Consider the following 6,955-nt stretch of genomic DNA (forward strand, 5'->3'; position numbering starts at 1 on the left):
AGATTTAATGTACAATTTTGTTTTAAGCATGAACTTACCTAGTTTATATATTTTTCTTTCATAAAACAAGACTAAATAACTTGGGTCACTTTTCTTGTTATGTAAATGTATCGTAATTTAAAAAGTTTTCAATATTTTTATAGAAAACAAGAGAAAAATGCTAAGGAAGAATGTCAAGTTTTGCAGTGTTGCTGTGCTAACGCTGTCTCTTCTTGCTCATTCAAAGTGTTGAGCCAAAGTCAAAGTGTTTTAATTTTGGTTAAAGTAATTGAAAACAGTACTAATTGGAAAGTATATTAAGTAGTAATTAAATCTACAGTAAGTTACTAGCAAACCTTCTGCAAAAACTACAGCAGTTTTACAGTGCGATTACATTTCCAAAAAATGACTATAGTATCATAACTGTTTTAAAAGGACTGAAATATGAATTGCAGAAGTCTTTAATTTAGGTATCAGATGTCTTCAAAAGTCTACAAAAAATCCCTATTTTGATTATTTAAAATGATAAAAATATCAGTGTTTTTTTCCTACCAGTATTGTCCATCCCTACTAACATTTCATACAATTCAAATAATCACATTAAACCCATAATTTATTAGCTATTTCTGTCTTAAAAGTTCTTTTTCAGAACAGGGCCATTTTCATTTTCATGTTTGTTATATTCATTGAAATTCTCTTTACATCCTGATTGCAATCAAAAAGCAGTCTAAATATTAATATATATATATATAGTATATACAGTATATTATGTAGAATATATGTGGGAGAATGTTTGTGCAGTCATTGCATTCGGTCTGAATGCAATAATAGGATGCCCTATCTGCCTACAGCCATGGAATAAATTAAAAGACGATTTTAAAATTATTTTCCGTTTTTCTGAATTGACTACAGATATGTGTTTAGGTGAAATTATCATTTTTGTTTAATTCTGTGAACCACTAACAACATTTCTCCCAAATTTCAAATAAAAAATAGCTTCTATTTGCATTTTTTTGGAGAAAATGAAAATTTGAGAAATAGGTCAAAATAACAGAAACGATGCACTGTATTTCTTTTCAGGCCTCAAATTCTGCAAAGAAAACAAGTTCATATTCACTTTTAAAGGGGTCATATGACACGGCTAAAACAAATATTATTGTTTGTTTTAGATGTAATGCAATGTGTATACACGATTTAATGTTCAAAAACGATGTATTTCCACATGCTGTGAATGTTTGTATCTCCTCTTTGCCCCGCCTCTCTTGCCCCGGATTTTTTACAAAGCTCATCGCTCTGAAAAGCAAGGTGTGCTATGATTGGCCAGTTAACCAGTGCGTAGTTGGTCGAATACTGCAAGCATATGATGGAAATGTAACGCTTCTTACCATATTTGGAACATCAGATTCCAAAGCAATTGGACTGACAGGTACGCCCACCTTAATTGTGTATACATTTGGGCGGTTTTAGTCAAATCATATCAAGAACTGACATAGATTTGTGGGGGTGTGGTTACACGAAGCGTTTCAGGCAGGTCTGGGTGAGTATTCGCTTTTAGATAGAATGCATCTTTTGTTCCGACACTTTAATTTTTGCAATTTTACGTGTCTAATACATGCACGGGCAACTTATAACACACGCGTTACTGTAGTTTGATTACTTGTTCGGTAACGGAGTAATTTAACGCGCTATCATTTCTAAAATAGTAATTAGACTATAGTTCCAAGCCCAGGTACAGTGGCTTGCAAAAGTATTCATCCCCCTTCATTTTATTCATAATGTACTTATTTTTGTTTTTATTTTTAATAAATTTGCAAAGCTGTCAAAAAACAGTTTTTTGTTTTGTTATTATTGTGCATGGAGTGTAGATTAATGTAAAAAAAATCATTTAAAGTAGTTTAAGATAAGGCAGCAGCATAACAAAATGTGAATAAAATGAAGGGGGATGAATACTTTTGCAAGCCACTGTAACTATACGTTACAGCTACATTACATCGTTGCCATTTTTTCATTTATATTGTAAAAAGCGAAATAGCTTTTTCAAAGTCTGGATGCCTGCCTGTCGCACCCGCGACATCATCGAACTGAAACCTGTAAGCGTCTGCGCGGAAAGAACTACCAAAGCCACTCCATTGAAAACCTGCCATTTTAAGCTAAAAACTCGTAACGGCCAATGCACTCGCCGCGGCTTCAGCGGATTGGGCGGAACGCAGGCAAGGAGACTAGACACCAGATATGATTGGCTGAGGTGCCACTTGTGATCCATGTTAGCCTTTATGCTCCAATTGTAAGTATTACAGACCCATTCATCTCCCTATCACAAGACAATCTTTGGTACTACCAGCGAAAACAAAGCATGGAGAGAGCTGGAAATACCATCATTATTTTGAGTTCATTTCTGTCAAAGGCAAGAACATTGGTGTACATTGTCGGTCATGTGGAGGTAAGCGAAACCCTCTCTCCCTTGAAAAACAACCTGAAAGGGCAATACAGCATGGTTAAACTTAGAAAGTAACGTCACCGGGCACGGAGAGCAATGAATCAACTTCTGTCGAGTGCCAGGCTGGTATTAGCAACATGTTATGTTTGCTCAGACTAGTTTTTGCTCCTCTAACGCTGTTATTTTTGTTATATAATGAAGAAATCATCATTGAAATATGCAGAAGCACTAGTTAAGATATACAAGTTATAAGAAAGGGGAGATTTTTTTACATTATGGAGTATGCACGTTTAGAAACACTACAGTTAACATATGAAAAAATGTTTTAAGTTAAAATGTCACAGAGTTTTATTATTATTATTATTTATGATAGGCTTTTTATGGAATAAGCAGAAATAATGTATTAAAATAATTAAAGACAGGGTTAGTTTAGTTTGTTGCGAGATGTAGTATGCACTTCCCAATAAAGTTTAGTCATCATGAGAAGGCTAAAGAGGTTATTTTGTTTTTTTGAAGGGTGGGGGGTAGTAATGTAACTAGTAATGTAACTATTGGTGTAACTAATTACTTTTGAAATAAAGTAATCAGACCAGTAACTTGATTACTTTTAAAAGGAGTAATCAGTAATTTAATTACATTTCCAGAGTAACTTGCCCAACACTGCCAAAGACACAGAAAAACACGTATTCACGCCATATGACCCCTGTAAGCAATACAACACACTGTAAAAAATTGTTGATTCAACTTAAACATTTTTGAGTTAATTTAACTTAAAAATATTAGTCAACTCAACGAGTTTAGTAAACTCAACAAGAATTTGAGTTCACTAAAACTTTTTAAGTTAAAGCAACAAAAAACAACAAATACTTCAAACACAGCAAATACAACAAATACAGATATTTTTGTATTTAGCAAAAAAGTTCCAAAATAATTGTTTATGTCTTAACCTCAATTTTGATTAGTTTTCATATGTCTAGTCATGCTGTCAGTCTTCACAGTGCTGTTGGATGACTTTATGTCACTACTGAAGTTAAATTTTGTTGAAATTCAACAGACACTGTACTGAAATGGCCACATCTACATCTAGAATGTTCTCTTAATTTTTTTCTGCAACTGCATAACTCCTCACACTCTGCTCTTGGACGTCACATGTCATCATGCAGGTTCAATGAGGCTATGTGCTTTGTACTCATTGATGAACGCTGGTTTGTTTTGGTAAAATACGAAGAAAAAATACCCATTGGGTTATAAATATGCTGGGTTGTTTCAATCAAAAATGGTGGAGTGTTTAAATCCATGATTAATTTATAACTCATGGCTTGACCTTATTTTACCCAACACTTGGTTGAAACAACCCAGCATTTTAGATGGTTTGTCCTTATTTTACCCAACAATTGGTTGAAACAACCCAGCATTTTAGCTTCAAATTTAATTTCTTTAAACATACAGATACCTGTCTTGTACACTGAATATGTCCCAGGTTTGGCAAGCTTAGAGTTCTGTTTGGATTGGCAAGTCTGAGTCACCTTTAGAAGAGAACAGTATTACTGCAAAAGTGCCAAGTTTACTTCATGATGCTTAAAGGCGCAGTATTTTAGTAGTAATTTCCAATATCAAAGGGGTAGTTTGATGATACTGTAAAAGGGCTTGAAATAATGTGAGAAAATCAATCTGATGGGACGTCCACATTTTTTATGAGACTCACTGTTTTGCCATGAGGTGTGATAGACCGCATCTGTGTATGACACCGTTGTGTAGCAAGTCAGGTCCGGGCCCATATGCAAGAACTTTGAACCGGGCCCCATCCGTCCGTTAGCGACCGTGTTGCACATTATTGGACATCGGTTGTTTACTCGGGTGCCTTATTTATATGTTGACGTGTGTAAATCACACTCAAAACGGCAGACACCAAGGGAGTGCAAACTACCAAGTGCCAGAAAGAGGGAGAAAGCGACGCATTTTGCACGTGTTTTTTACACTTGGCATGTGAACGACCCTAACATTTATATGATAATACAGTTGTCAAACATCAAACATTTAGTTACTTACATCGCGCTGGCTCTTTCACTCCTTCACCCTCTGTGTCTGTCAATAGCAAATCCCGCCTTCTTTCATTTGATTGGACAGTAATCCTTGCCTTCTTTCATTTGTTTGGCCACCTCAATCAGATTGACATTGACAAGCTCATTCAGTCTATATAAATTAAAGGGGTGATATGACAGGGCTAAAATGAATATTATCGATTGTTTTAGATGTAACGCAATGTGTATACACTATTTAAGGTTAAAAAATGCTGTATTTTCCACATACCGTGCTGTCACGGTCCCACCTTCTTGTTTCTGAATTTCTAGTCGTGTGGCGGGATCGGGGCAGAGCCCTTAGGTTCTATGTGAGGAAACCATGAGATGTTTATGTTTTTGACATCTCATGTGTTTTCTCGTGTCTTGTCATTGGCCTCGCCCCTCTCGTTTCTTGTATTGTTTCCCGGCCGTGTCTGATTGTCTTCCACCTGCCCTGTGTTTTTATCCCTCGTTTGTGTTTCCCTTTAAAGCTTCCTCATGTTCATTGTCTTGTGTCGGTTCGTTATGGTTGTTACTTGTGGTTTCATGTCCCAGCTTTACATTGAGGTATTGTGTTTATGCTCAGTTTATCACCCGTTGTGTTTACCCATGTTCTTGCACGTGTTTTGCCTTCAATGTTAAGACGTTGTGTCGTGTTTTATTTAGTCTGTTTTTGCCCCACTGTGGGAAGTGTTTTGTTTCAGTTTTTTACCTTAGTTCACCCATGTCCTCTCGCCCCCTCGTGGGTTTTGCTTTGTCTCGTCTTTGTTTAAATTAAAATCCTTGTTAACCCCTTCATCACTGCCTGCCTGCGTTTGGGTTCTTTTCTTGCCACACTTGTGACACCGTGCATGTTTGTATCTCCTCTTTGCCCCGCCTCTCTGAAACGTGCAGATTTTTACAAAGCTCATTGCTCTGAAAAGCGAGGTGTGCTATGATTGGCCAGTTAACCAGTGCGTAGTGATTGGTCGAATACTGCAACTGTGTGATGGAAATGTAACGCCTCTTACTATATTCGGAACATCATGTTCCCAAGCAATTGTACTGACAGGTGATAAAATGTCATCAGTATTTTCCTTATCAATTCGAGCCCAAATCTGATCCGGAAAATGAAGATGATCAAGCCGACACATCAACTTTGCCAGCGCGACTTGAGCAGGATGTAAAGAATTGGTAAGGTTTTTTAAAAATATATTATGTTAAATAGTTAAAAACTATAGCTAACTGTTTTACGTTTTATATACGACGTTATAAAGATTTGCCGTTAGTGATCAACCAGTGTTACGTCATGTCTCGTTGCAACTCAACAAAGACGATAAACCCCATTATAAACACGACATTTGTTGCCTCTAGTTGGAACATAATTACTGATTATTAGGATTTATGTTGTCTTTTTTCACGTTGTGCGTGTGTATGCATTTGCAGATCACAAACACACGACAAACTCAACTCGCGTTAATCTGTAACAAAGTCTTTTACAATGAAAATATACTTACAGGCTGCGAATCTGAAGCGCCAGCGAAGTTGTAATGGTTGGAATTGCCCCACTTTTTAACAAAAGCTTTCGTGCACAGCCGGTCTTAATCTCTCCCAGGTTCATGAAGCAATCATATGTGAAATGCGCTGCACACACTTGAATATTCGGATTGTACTGTTCTGGAACAGTATTGTAAATAAAATGTAACCATTGGTTTTTAGTTGTCTCTTCTTTTGGAAGGGCAAACAAAGAGGTTTTCTTTTCAAAACGAAACACAGCGTCTCCACGACATGGCTGCGGTGGCGATGATACAATGAGATTTACAAGTACTTACCTTACTTGCGTACAGATTTGGGCGGTCTTAGTCAAGTCATACCACGAAATGACGTAGCTTCGTGGGGGTGTGGTTACACGAAATGACGTAGATTCGTGGGGGTGTGGTTACACGAAATGACGTAGATTCGTGGGGGTGTGGTTACACGAAATGACGTAGATTTGTGGGGGTGTGGTTACACGAGGCGTTTCAGGCAGGTCTGGATGAGCGCTTTTAGATAGAATGCATCTTTTGTTCCGACACTTTAATTTTTGCAATTTTACGTGTCTAATACATGCATGGGGCAACTTATAACACACCAAAGACACAGAAAAACACATTCACGCCATATCACCCCTTTAAACTTCATTCCTTTTCGACACATTGGGGCAATAAAGACCTCCCTACTATCCCTAACCTCACCATACACTTTATTATTAAACACCTGTTGAATGTGAAAATGTAGAAGAGTGAATTGGCAATAGATGGACTTGAACTTGCATTTATATGTAGCGTCAGAACTATTTGTCGCACGTTTTCTCACTACACCCCTGAAACTCCTGGCAAAGTGACGTCATTTATATAGTCTAAAAGATTTTCTGGGGTAGGATATGTCCATAGGTAGACCAGATCTGAGATCAGAAATCTAGTAATTTTTACAGTATTGTACAGCCATGATTAAAACTTGG

Source organism: Triplophysa rosa, linkage group LG19, assembly GCF_024868665.1.
Source record: "Triplophysa rosa linkage group LG19, Trosa_1v2, whole genome shotgun sequence".
Taxonomy (NCBI): domain Eukaryota; kingdom Metazoa; phylum Chordata; class Actinopteri; order Cypriniformes; family Nemacheilidae; genus Triplophysa; species Triplophysa rosa.